Source organism: Candoia aspera, chromosome 1 (genome assembly GCF_035149785.1).
Source record: "Candoia aspera isolate rCanAsp1 chromosome 1, rCanAsp1.hap2, whole genome shotgun sequence".
Lineage (NCBI taxonomy): Eukaryota > Metazoa > Chordata > Lepidosauria > Squamata > Boidae > Candoia > Candoia aspera.
Genome location: NC_086153.1, coordinates 243,098,990 through 243,113,433, shown reverse-complemented (window position 1 = coordinate 243,113,433; position 14,444 = coordinate 243,098,990).

The following is a 14,444-nucleotide window of genomic DNA, read 5'->3' as shown; positions in this document are numbered from 1 at the left end:
AAATTTACTGAGAAAGGAGAGCTCATTGAAGAAAGCATAAGATTATGAAATTTTTTAGAGAGATAGCGTGCCATACCGAACATTCATTCACCTGAAGCATAACAGGAATCAAAACCTAGTTAGCCATGCTTCAGCCCACTGAAAGCACTGGATTTAAATGCTTCTAAGGGTATTCAGTTGCAAAAATTTTTATTCACAGCTTCACAACAGATAATTTCTGCTGCCATCCATTTTTTAAGCTGAATAAATGAGACAATAAAATCATCACAGAGCTATTTCATTTTTTGGCAGGATGATTTTGCATATGACTGCACCTCACCGTTTCTATTCCACATTATCCTAATAAAGTTAGAGTTACAGTGTAAAGATTAGTAGCACAAGGTTTCATAGGCTTTTCTAAAATAATGTGCAAAAGCTGATATTGAACATGAAACCGAACCTTTGCATTTTTTTTGTCCTCTTAAAATGCACATGCATTTGTGAAAACAATGTGAATAAAGCAGTTGGTAGCCTTTGAGATGCCAGGAGACTTTTTGTTCTTTTTTCTTCCATTTAGGTATCCCAGTTTGCAGATGGAATAAAGAAATATGCAGTGGTTTTGATGTACTAGCTTTGTATTTAACTTAGGGTTGCCAGCTGCTGAAACGCTCTGTGCAGCTGTGTAGAATAGTTTGATCTGCAGCAGTTAAGAGCTGACATGGAAAGCTTCAGTAGCTGCTTTCTGCAGCTCAAAACAGCAGTTTTATTTCTGATTATGGAGTGGCTCTTGTTTAATTGCAAGTAGCACAAGGTAAATGCTTATCTGCCTCACTTGCTCACATTTCCATCTCCAGCAGGAGGAAACACCCTTCTCTTCCTCCCCGCCCCCCACCCTGCTGCTTTCCATGTAGATGAGCTCAGTGTCTTCACAGGGCTTTCCAGAGACTCCCTGTTCTGGTCTTTGCAATCAATTGATACATGATAATTAGATTCCTCAAGAAAAGCCAAACAAAGAGACCCATTCACCCCCTGCTTCTCTCACACGAATCCCAGTGAGAGTGATCTGGGACATTCACCAGAAACCAGACAGCCAACATTCTCCAGCACTAAAAACACAATTTAGCTTGGGGTGTTCATTTAACAAACAGATCCTTGAACCCTGCTTCTGTTTTCAGCTTATTTACGCCATGTTTCTTTGTACTTGTTTGATTAAAACATGTTTCTTTCTATGATCTATTTTTACATTTCAAGAATCTGGTGGTGGTTTTTTTTTTTTTTTTTGTGGTGGCAGATGGCTCAAAACATCCAAGCATAACCTCTTTTTTTTCTTTTAACTTTTCTCTGCACCACACTAAAAAACCCACAGAGTCAACATAACAGAACTGGCAAGATTCAATCATGTTAAAAATACAATCACTTACGTATGCATATGTGTGGACATACACACAAATGTTTGAAAAAGGTGTTCTTGATTTCAGTAACCTGGTTTGCCTCTATCCCAGCTGTGGAGGGGACAGATTCCATGCCCTATAAATCAAATTTACACATACAGAAAGTTCAGTACAAAGCAGATGTATTACACAAATTACACTCATTTGATGGTTTTTACACCTATTAAACTATGTATTACTGTGTATTATTAGCCTTAGTTGGGTGATGTTAAGATTTGCGAAAAACAAGTTTGGGAAAAGAGAAAGAGTCAGGAAGTGATTTCCCTTCTTGCTGCTTAACTCCATTGAGATGGCAATGGAGGTGGTTTTATTGCTGCCCTGCCTCAGAGTCTTCCAGGAAGGGCTCATCTTGAATAGATCAGCTTTGGCTCCACAATACAGACTTGGCTGTTCTGCAAAGTACATCAGGCAATGCCTGGAACTGCTTCTTTACATATAGAATATCCAAGGTCTAACCTAGAGGTTGAAGTGACACCCCCCTGCCCCCATCCCCAGGAGCTGTGGATACCCTGGGGAGCCCCTTCGCTAGCCAGCCACAATCCCTCATCTGCTCCCACAATGGCGTCATATTCACTGTGAGTTCTTGAGCAACTAAGTTATTGGGAATGGGGGAGGAAGGAAGTGGCAAGCATGCATAACTGACAGCTCCCCAACAGCAGTAGACCTGGAGGGTAAGACTTTGTGGTCCCTGAACATTTGGTGTAGGGCTTGTTCTAAATTGATCTGGTGAGGGCCATCATGCAGGAGAATGGCCTTTTGGAACATGTACATGGCTTGTACCCATGTCAGTCTCCTTTAAACTTGGTAGGAGGTGTTTTCTTGCCAACCTGTGCCCCCACCCCCTGACATTGGAGCAGAGTTAGAGCGAAGCAAGCAGTTAGGAGCTTTCTTCTCTTTGACTTGCCCAGAACTCATTCTTTTGCAATACTCTGCTATCTGTATTTGCTGGCAGGATGAAATCAGCACACAGGTTATAGCCTTACAACTCCATCTAGTAGATAATCTTCAGGAGAAAAATGGCTTTACTACCTGCCTTCTGGTGATCAAAATTGCTTTGCAAGTTTTAAGGAATAGGAACTCACTCCTGCCCGATCCTTCCCATTTGGAAGTCCATCATTATCAGCACCCACCTTATTAAAAAAAAAAGACTAAAACTTCTAGCTCATCGTGTGGCCCAGTGAGATTTGATGCAGAGATTTGAACTGAAGGTATTTTGATGCAAACTCTGAATTAACCCATTCTTCCAAACTGAATCATTGACTGAGACTGAATAGTATGAAATTGGATACTTCTGTATCAGTTCAATGGTTTCATGTCCTTTTGCCCATGTGCAAAAAGACTATTTTAATTAAATAAACAGAAGCCCTGTTGCAGGCAACTAAGAGCAGTCTTTCTCACCTGAAAAAAAAACACAGAACACATCTCCGATACTTAGCATTTTTTTTCTTTTCACAAAATTAAACAAATTGTCAAAGCAGAATTCAGTGAACCTGAACTAGACAGAAAAAAAAGAAAGAATTGTGCCTCCTCTACTCACAAAAAAAGTTGCTATAGCAGAATCTCCCAAGCAGCAATCAACATAAAGCAGCAACACACCTCTCCTTAGCCCAGACCCGTTCTTCAGCTCAGCTCACAAAGGATTATCATGTTGGAAGCATTATTATTATTATTACTATTATTTCTTTAATTTATATTCTCATTTCCATTTCTACTGCTCCTATTATCTAATCAGTTTAGATAATATGCTGAAATGTCACATGAGGGAGGATTTCCATTATCAGACTAGCTGATAGCTTGGCACTCTTCATTAATAATACAACAGTCAAGGCACGATATCAGGCAATGCTGCAAGTTGTGATTTAGCATTGCTAATGGCATGTTTGTTCTTGTGAGTTACCATATATTAACAAGTGAATCACAGGATTAAGCCTCCAGGAAAATAATTTAATATCCACTCCAATATATTATACACACATTCCTAAATTTGTACTTAACCTGCCCATCACAAAGCTCACATACAGTACTTCTGACATAAGAAAAGATATTTGCATGATAGGAACTCCACCTTTTGGGGGAGATGGGCGGTGATAAAATTTGAAGATAGATAGATAAATAAATAAATAAAATAAACCTTTACTGATACAAAAGAACCTCTGGGTTCTGCAGAAGGGGTGTTGGGAGACTGCATGGAGCCTATTGATGGCACAGTTCTTCATCAGACAAAAGATATCAATGCGTGAGACCAAGGACACTGATGGGAAACATGCATGAGAGGATGGATGTAAGTCCCAGCAGATGTCAGAGACCAATATGATATATCTTTGTTAATAATCTTTATAGTTATGAAATAAGGTAAACTTGCTTTAAAACATTATGGCACATTATTTGTACTTATTTGTACTTCTATACTGAAATAGAAAGAAATCCAGGTTGTCTGAGGACCAGGTTATTTGGGGGCTACCCATCTCCCATCTGCTTCAGGTTCCTTCGCAGGAACTTCATAGGAACATAGGGACTTCATAGTTCCTTCATTAAACAATGCCCTCTATTAGTGCCTTCTCTGTCATAGCAACTGCCCACTGGAATGGTATGTCCCATGTGGCTTCCACCCTAATGATGTTATGGGGCTCTTTAAAGACATGGCTGTCCTCCCAGGCCTTGGGGTCGGGTGGCTGTAGAGCCCTGTCTGTGTTCTTGTTTTTGTAGGAATTATTGTTGGCCAGGTGCTTCAGACCTTATTTTACTATTTTTGTTTTTAAAGCATAAGCCGCCCAGAGTTAGGTGACCTCTAAAACTAATATACATAAATACATACATATCCATTTCAAATGTTCATTGTGAATAGTTATTGTGCTGAAAATGAGGTGGAGAAGGAAAGGGAAGTGAAAATAAGGACAGTCATATTAGGGCAGATGAAAGTTCTATCTAATCCAGCCTATTATTCCCACCATGGCCAACCAGGTATCTATGAGAAGTCTCCAATAAGAAACCATCACAACAACCCTCTCTTGCTTCCATTCTCCAATAACTGGTATCAAGAGGCATACTGTGTCTGAAACTGGAGGCAATATAGCTGTTATGACTAGAAGTGATTGAGACCCTTATCTACCATGCAATTATGTAATTCCTTTTAAATTCCCGTTAGAAGTATCCAAGTTGCTGGTCATCATGACATCCTTGGCAATATATTCTATGAAGTATCTACTTGCTGGGTGAGGTTTATAGTACTTCCTTTTGTCTCTTTTCCATACTTAAGTTTCATTGGCTGACCCTAGAGCTAATCTATCAGACTGGGAGAAAAACGTTCCCCATCCATCTTCTCCATACCATACATTTCTAAAAATCAAATCATGCCTTCCCCTTGCTTGCCTTATTTCTAAGCTAAAAATGCTCTGTTTTCTCACGTAGAAATTGCTCGTGAACATTGTCACTGTTCCTTTGTACACTGGAAATCACCTCTAATTTGTTGCATTACTTCTGAATGTAATAATTGGGTAACAGCATAGTCCATATTAACAGTCCATTTTATTCTCCTCCTCCTGTTACATCTTCCATCTTCTAGACTAGCTTGGAGGAATGTGTCAGTGTGTATGTGAGGATCAAAAGCTGTTTTAGGTGTAAAGTTATTGGGAGGCGGGTCGCTTTCTAGTTTGTCCACTGTCATCTGGAATGAAATTAACAAATCAATCTTATTTGAGACTATAATATACTGTAATCAATCTATAGTGCTCATCCCTGTCCCCCAGTATGTATACTCTGCTGGACAGTCATTCAACATTGCCCCATTTAGGATATTCAGATTCCAGCAATAAGTTAGTTGAGCTAGACAGTAGCCAGTGCCGCTAGAAATATTCTTCCCCAACTCCATCTGAATTTTTCAATGGCTGGCCTGAAATGGCCTTTGGAGGTTTCACTGGAAATCACAGAAAGCGAGGAGACTGAAGACTCTAAGCATTCTGAAAATGTGTTGAACATTTTCTCTTCCATAACTGCCATCAGCAAGTTGTCACACTATGTTTTCCAAAGTTATAAAAGCACACTGTTGTATGTGCTCCCTCTGCTGGCTCAGTTTCAGCACTGATTGCTATAACTTCCATATTTTAATGGTATCCTATCTAATGTTCAATGTATCTCAAACTTTTCTTGTGAAATATATAACTAACATACAAAATTCACTTGTGCAAGCTCTAGTAAGCCATCATTTTAAATCAGAGGATGACAGATGTGGATCTAGATTTAATGGTCCATTCCTGAGTAATTAGTAACCAATGACCTGGACTTCAAAGTTGTCCAAAATATATCACAGGGAGAAAGTGAACAATTCTGAAAATTATAGCTTCCACTATTTAAAACTGCTTACACAGGAGCCTACATACGTTCACCCATGGATTGCTGTATAGTGCAAACACAAGGAGTACTGTTTCTTCTGAAATAATGTTTTCTTAAAAGACAGTTTTCTTATACCACAGGCTGAAACGGTTGTCAGTAGGTAGGAACAAAAAAACGTATAAGCTCAACTTCGTGCTTGAAACCAAACCTGATCAACAGCTGAGAAGAGTGTGCAACTCTAAATATCAGGATTAGCTTGCAAGGTAATGGTAAAATGTAATGGTGTGGATTAATCCATACATTATTGCATTAGATTGATCATCTCCATACACTCTTGTTTTCTGCTCTCCTCTCTATATTGTCTCTGAGCTCAGTTGTAGCCAACACAGAGAGGTCTTCTGCAATCAGTAAAAGATTCTCTCTCTCTCTCTCTCTCTCTCTCTCTCTCTCACACACACACACACACACACACAGAGACTGGTGTAATCTGTGGGCTAAATGTAGTGTATCAGATTATCTGTGATCTAAAATTGTTGCTTGATTACAAATACATCCCAAAGAAAGAGAAAACCAAGAAGGCAAAATGGCTGTCTGCTGAGACACTAGAAGTAGCCCAAGAAAGAAGGAAAGCAAAAGGCAACAGTGATAGGGGGAGATATGCCCAATTAAATGCAAAATTCCAGAGGTTAGCCAGAAGAGATAAGGAATTATTTTTAAACAAGCAATGCGCGGAAGTGGAAGAAGACAATAGAATAGGAAGGACAAGAGACCTCTTCCAGAAAATTAGAAACATTGGAGGTAAATTCCAGGCCAAAATGGGTATGATCAAAAACAAAGATGGCAAGGACCTAACAGAAGAAGAAGAGATCAAGAAAAGGTGGCAAGAATATACAGAAGACCTGTATAGGAAGGATAACAATATCGGGGATAGCTTTGACGGTGTGGTCGGTGAGCTAGAGCCAGACATCCTGAAGAGTGAGGTTGAGTGGGCCTTAAGAAGCATTGCTAATAACAAGGCAACAGGAGACGACGGCATCCCAGCTGAACTGTTCAAAATCTTGCAAGATGATGCTGTCAAGGTAATGCATGCTATATGCCAGCAAATTTGGAAAACACAAGAATGGCCATCAGACTGGAAAAAATCAACTTATATCCCCATACCAAAAAAGGGAAACACTAAAGAATGTTCAAACTATCGAACAGTGGCACTCATTTCACATGCCAGTAAGGTAATGCTCAAGATCCTGCAAGGTAGACTTCAGCAATTCATGGAGCGAGAATTGCCAGATGTACAAGCTGGGTTTAGAAAAGGCAGAGGAACTAGAGACCAAATTGCCAATATCCGCTGGATAATGGAAAAAGCCAGGGAGTTTCAGAAAAACATCTATTTCTGTTTTATTGACTATTCTAAAGCCTTTGACTGTGTGGACCATAACAAATTGTGGCAAGTTCTTAGTGGTATGGGGATACCAAGTCATCTTGTCTGCCTCCTGAAGAATCTGTATAACGACCAAGTAGCAACAGTAAGAACAGACCACGGAACAACGGACTGGTTTAAGATTGGGAAAGGAGTACGGCAGGGCTGTATACTCTCACCCTACCTATTCAACTTGTATGCAGAATACATCATGCGACAAGCTGGCCTTGAGGAATCCAAGGCTGGAGTTAAAATCTCTGGAAGAAACATTAACAATCTCAGATATGCAGATGATACCACTTTGATGGCTGAAAGTGAAGAGGAACTGAGGAGCCTTATGATGAAGGTGAAAGAAGAAAGTGCAAAAGCTGGCTTGCAGCTAAACCTCACAAAAACCAAGATTATGGCAACCAGCTTGATTGATAACTGGCAAATAGAGGGAGAAAATGTAGAAGCAGTGAAAGACTTTGTATTCCTAGGTGCAAAGATTACTGCAGATGCTGACTGCAGTCAGGAAATCAGAAGACGCTTAATCCTTGGAAGAAGAGCAATGACAAATCTCGATAAAATAGTGAAGAGCAGAGACATCACACTGACAACAAAGGCCCGCATAGTTAAAGCAATGGTGTTCCCTGTAGTAACATATGGCTGCGAGAGCTGGACCATAAGGAAGGCTGAGCGAAGGAAGATCGATGCTTTTGAACTGTGGTGTTGGAGGAAAATTCTGAGAGTGCCTTGGACTGCAAGAAGATCAAACCAGTCCATCCTCCAGGAAATAAAGCCAGACTGCTCACTTGAGGGAATGATATTAAAGGCAAAACTGAAATACTTTGGCCACATAATGAGAAGACAGGACACCCTGGAGAAGATGCTGATGCTAGGGAGAGTGGAGGGCAAAAGGAAGAGGGGCCGACCAAGGGCAAGATGGATGGATGATATTCTAGAGGTGACGGACTCGTCCCTGGGGGAGCTGGGGGTGTTGACGACCGACAGGAAGCTCTGGCGTGGGCTGGTCCATGAAGTCACGAAGAGTCGGAAGCGACTAAACGAATAAACAACAAAACTGTTTCTTCTGAAATAATGTTTTCTTAAAAGACAGTTTTCTTATACCACAGGCTGAAACGGTTGTCAGTAGGTAGGAACAAAAAAACGTATAAGCTCAACTTTGTGCTTGAAACCAAACCTGATCAACAGCTGAGAAGAGTGTGCAACTCTAAATATCAGGATTAGCTTGCAAGGTAATGGTAAAATGTAATGGTGTGGATTAATCCATACATTATTGCATTAGATTGATCATCTCCATACACTCTTGTTTTCTGCTCTCCTCTCTATATTGTCTCTGAGCTCAGTTGTAGCCAACACAGAGAGGTCTTCTGCAATCAGTAAAAGATTCTCTCTCTCTCTCTCTCTCTCTCTCACACACACACACACACACACACACACACACAGAGACTGGTGTAATCTGTGGGCTAAATGTAGTGTATCAGATTATCTGTGATCTAAAATTGTTGCTTGATTACATTGGCCTGCCAGTATTTGTTGTAATGCCAGCAGACTCACTGGACTTAGGTCTAGAAGTTTCAGTAAAGCAAGCAGCATTAAAATCTACTTCTGACTCAAGTGCCTTTTATCTGATCGTAGAAAAGACATAACAGGAGTGAGGAGTGAGATCTAGCCTCACCTTGTCTTGAAGGGTAGGGGAGAAAGGGCAGTAAAAATCAACCCACAAACCAACCCACGAACCAACCCACAAACCAACCCACAAACCAACCCACAAACCAACCAACCAACCAACCAACCAACCAACCAACCAACCAACCAGAGGAAGAATAATGTGGAACCTGCTGTAGTCAGTAAAGACAAAGGGAAAAAGAACACAGTGGGGTGGCTAGCTTTATTGGGAAGATGAATGGGTTTGATAGTGCCATAAATGATTGAACATGGTTTACAAAGAGAGGTGAAGGAATTTTTTTTGAGGCAAATGACACTGCTGTTGAAAAAAATGCCTGTTTTACTGAGTATGATGGGAGACAAAACATTTTGGCTATGTAGCACTAGTAAAAGCAATGCAAGAACATTTTGATGTCATCACTGATTGCAGAGCATTTCAGGTTTTGTCAACACAAGCAAAAAGAGGATGAGTCCATTGAAGAATATGCAATTGAACTTAACATGTCTGAACATTGCAAATCTGGTGAAAGACCATTGAGAAATCAGCTGTATGGTATTTTGAATGAAAACATTTTTTAAAAATGATTTTTTTTTAACAGAGATAGATTTAACACTTAGGAGAGCATTTGAAATTGCTGCCTCTATGGGCCCTGATGCCAGAAATAATAAAGAACTGGACTCAGGAGTCAAGGTAAATGCGACCAAGCTTGCAATAGTATGCAAACAGAAAGTAACAGATCAAAAAGAACTGTGCTGTCATTGTGGCAGAGATTCATACACACCTGCTCAATGTAGATTTAAGGGAAAAACCTGTAAAAAATGCAATAAATTGGGATATATTCAAAGAGCCTGTTGCATGGAGAGAAGCAAACTATTTGCTAAAGATGAACAACCAAGCCATTACTTTAAAAAGAGTGTGGTAGTGAATACAATTAATAAAACATTGATAAGGAAAATCAAACAGGGATAGCTAACCTGGAAGTCTATGGCATAAGAGATGAAATATGGCCAGCAATATGTCTTACTCACACCATAAGCGAATGGCAAAACCATATAAATGAAATTGGATGTTTATTCTGTTGTATCAGCGATATCAGTGGTGGTTTCAATGGGATGTCTTTGTATCTGTCCTCTAAGACTGGTAATGGAAGCAGGTTGGGCCATGCCAAGGTTAAGGCCCTTCTTAGTTTGGGAAAAGTAACTTGGTTAAGATATCTGGGTGGTCTATAAGGGGTATGAGGGCTATTTAAAAATACCTCTTTGGGGAGCCAGTTTGGTGCAGTGGTTAAGGCACCAGGCTAGAAACCGGGAGACTGTGAGTTCTAGTCCTGCCTTAGGCATGAAGCCAGCTGGATGACCTTGGGCCAGTCACTCTCTCTCAGCTCTAGGAAGGAGGCAAGTGCAAACTATTTCCAAAATATTGCCAAGAAAATGGCAGGGACGACTCAGAGGCTAAACAAACAAACAAACAAACAAACAAATAAATATCTGGGATATCACAGCAGGAGTGGTATTTCAGAGATGCCAAACTAAAGCGATCAAAAAAATGCAGTTAAAATGTATACCGGAGAAAAGAATGCTTATTGGAGTGATACCTGTAATATAATAACCGTTGAGAAATGTTGGACTTGTATGTCATGAAAACAGGTGGAGCAGCAGTCTAGGTTGTGATTGGCTGAGAAAGCTGCTGCTGGACTGGAGTTCCATCAGCACTTCCTATCACTGAGTCCACTGGAAGTCAGCTTAAAATGCATTGGATGCTTCTGCATTTGTGTTCAAAGATGGCCCTGACATACTCCAGCACATAAAAGCTAAATTATATAAAATGCCATAGTCAAGTTTCACATAGCATGGCCAGTTCCATATGTCATATACGAAAAGGTAGAAGTGAGCTGAATTGAATGGATGGTGTAGGAATTTTTTCAGAAGTTGATTGGAGCTTCTGGGTTACACCTGTAGTTCCAGTAGCTAAAAACAATGGAATTCCAGGATGTGTGGAGTAAGATTAAGTTACCACTAATGTACCTTTACAGCCTGAACAACACTCCTTACCTAAAATTGTGGACATTTTTGCTAATCTCACTGTGAGACATTTCAGAAAAATAGACCTGACACAGACTTATTTACAGGGACATGGAGGAAGATTCCAAAGTGTGTCTCACCATAAACACACACAAGGTTATATCTATATAACGGACTTGTTTTTGGAGTAGCATCTGCATCAGCACTTTGGCAGAGTCATGGACCAAGTATTACAAGGCACTGAATGCTATTTAGGTGACATATTAACAGTGGGGAAAATGTTGAGGTGCATCTGCAAAACCTCAATATAATCTTGTAGAAATTGGCAGACAGTGGCCTTTAAGCACAATATAACAAATGTGAGTTTTTAAAACCTAGTATTAGATGTTGAGGAGACACAATTGATGCATGAGGCATAGACCAGTTTACATAGAAAATTCAAGCTGTTGTGAATGCCTCAAGGCTGCAAGATGTGTCATAGTTATGATCCTTTTCAGAGTTTGTTAATTATAATATCAGATTTCTGCAAAATTTAGTCACTGTGCTGCCACCTTTGAACATTTCACTACAAGTGGGGAGGGTATGGCAATGGATGAAAGTGAAAGTACCAACAATCACAGAAGTTATATCAAACACAGTGTTCATATGTCAGTACATGCAATTACCAGTGAAGTTGGCTTGTAATGCCTTGCCATATGGCATCAGCAATGTTATGTCACATGTCATGAAAGATGGCAATGAATGCCCAATAACTTTTTCATGATGCTCACTCAAAGCTGTACAGAAGAATTATGCACCAATAGCCAGAGAACTCTGAGTTTGGTTTGGGGAGTTCAATGCTTCAGCAAAAAATGATTCAAAGAGAAGCTAAGAGAGATCCAACAGAGTCTCAGGTCTATCTATCAACACAGAATGGGTTGTATGCATGGCAAAAATGTTAACACGGAATCTTATATCAATGTCATGATGAACTTACAAATGACAATAGCTGTATTATAGACGGATAGAGAGTCATCATACCATCCAAGCTGGGAGCTTGAGTGTTGGAGGAGCTACAGAGTGGATATCTCAGAGTGGTAAAGATGAAGATGCTAGTAGTATTGTTTGGTGTCTGGGAATAGACCCAACAAATTGAACAGCTTGCAGTGAGTTGATCAGGTTGCCAACATGTCTGAAAAGATGCCCAAAATGGCAGAATTGGGAGTAGCTTACCTTGTCATATAGACTGCAGACTATTTATGGGCACGGCATTTTTAGTTGTGATGGATGCGTAATGGAATTGTACGGAAGCAAAGACTTAGAAATTTGTGATTTGCACATCTCAACACTAGGCACACAATAACAAATCAAACACCAGCAATGTTGTTTTTGGATCATACTTTATGTTCGAGGTTGAATCTTCTCAAACTTAATTTGAGAAGTGTTCAGGATAAATACTTGAACCAAACTGAGCAATCTTCTCATGTTCATACATGGCACACTGACCAGCTGAGGAGAATACAGAAGCAGAAAGAAACTGTGTCTGATGTGGTTGAAGACTCAACTGTAATTCCTGATTCACCATCATTAGTATCTACCCCGGTATACACACACAACCTGGGATTATTCTATAGTTGCCGCTACCATTCGACACCCCAAGCATTCCTGTTTGTGGGGATGTATGTTATCCATTTGCATATGAAAGGTACCACAGCACCTAGGGTCTGTATCTTAATAGAGAAGGATGTCCCATATTGCGTTGTTGTTGTAATTATCATTATCATTATCAATTAAGCATGCCTGTGAACAAGTATTCTTACTCAATTACCTTGGCCTGCCTGTAATTCCATAATTCTTGTAGACTCATAAAAGTTAGTTTCCCTAGCAGTTTCAGGAAGCGAAAAAGCCCATTCCTGGGTCAAGTGTCTTTTGTTTTATCAGTAGAAAACCCCCAATACTAAATGAAATTTGTAGCAACATACACCAGGGTACAACAGTCTGATTCACGCATTCTAATTTTTCTTAAACAAAGAAATGATCCTCATTAGAATTTGTAAAGCAAAACAACTGTATTGTATTGTATCTTGTCACTGTATTCATATTATTGTGGCATTGAAACTACCTGGCTGAGATCTTTAAGATGTGCTGATAGGAATGATTCTGCCTCCATCTCAGATGGGCCTCTTCCTGTGTGAACAAATGTATTTTTATGTGTATTCACTCATGCTTTATATTCAGAGCTGTGATTATGCTGTGCTTTCACGGAGCCCATGAAACACTACATGCAGGGGGCATATTCTTTCTCTTTTTGCTGGTTTCTGTTCTTGATAGCAGAAATAGGGAACCAGTGTCTTCCAGATACTACTATAGTATATTACAGTCTCCAGAAACCTCTACCAGCATGATACTGGCTATTGGGTATCTTGGGAATTATAATGCAGCAACATTTGGAAAGCTACATATTCTCCAACTTTTTCTGTTGGGTTCCTAAACTCTCGGAATATATGTGTGTGTCCAGTAGATATTTGCAGAAGTGATATGAATCTGTGAGCCCTCCAGTAAGCCCTGCCCCCTGACAGCGCTACCCCTGTGTAAAGCCGCATGTTCTTTTCTCCATATCTTCTAGAGAGAAGCCTGCTAATACAGAGTCTGCCTCATGTGGAAGGTAACATGCATGGAACTATACATGTGGATTACAGACAGGAGCATGAAATGTGTGTCCAAATGCAGAAGACCAGTGTCTGTTGAGACACCAATGGGAGGGGGCAGGACTTGTCTAGAGCACTCATGGTCAGCCCCCCAGGTAGAAAACCCTTGAATAGGGGCAGGCTATAGGTAGCTAACATTTTCAGTGGTTTGAAGGTAGAGTTTCAATGTTCTTTCTTTCCATGACTATAAAACCTCAACTGATTAAGGTAAATACCAATATTCTTAGATTCTTTACTTTATAGTGGTCACTCTGTCAACTATTCATAGTTTAAATTGCAGTGAAATTTCTTTCTGTTTTTGTTTTTCTTTTTAGTGCACACAGCACTGTTTATATTTTTGTACATTCATTCTTTGGGAGAACAGGAAATTCCATGTAGCCCAACTTAAGATGGAGGAGTAAGGGAGACGAAAACAATTTCACTGGGGCAGTGATGTCAACTAAAGATAATATCTGTCACAGAATGCATTTGAAGCATAATAAATATAACTAGAGAACACAAGAGACTAGGTTAAAATAACATGAAGGTTAATAAGACTCAAAGCAGATCTGATCTTCTCCACAGTACATGATTTATAGTTTCAACCTTAACGCTTTCTAAAATATTAAAACTGATATTCTGCTAATTTTTAAAACCCAGAAAAGTTCTTTCCTTGTGAAGGTACTTATTTTGTTGACTTCAAAAAGGTAGCTCTGACTTGCAAAAATGTAATAATATGGTGCCCAAATCAAATGGTGTTCATAATCTCTTAAACCTTTACTTAGACTGCTGTGCTCTACATCCTTTTAACTCTTTAGGGTTTTAGGCTGACTTTTTCAAAAGCATTAAGCAACTTTACCTTTGGAAATGATGTAATTCCTGTTATCGCTGGGAAAAAGGGCGTTAGAT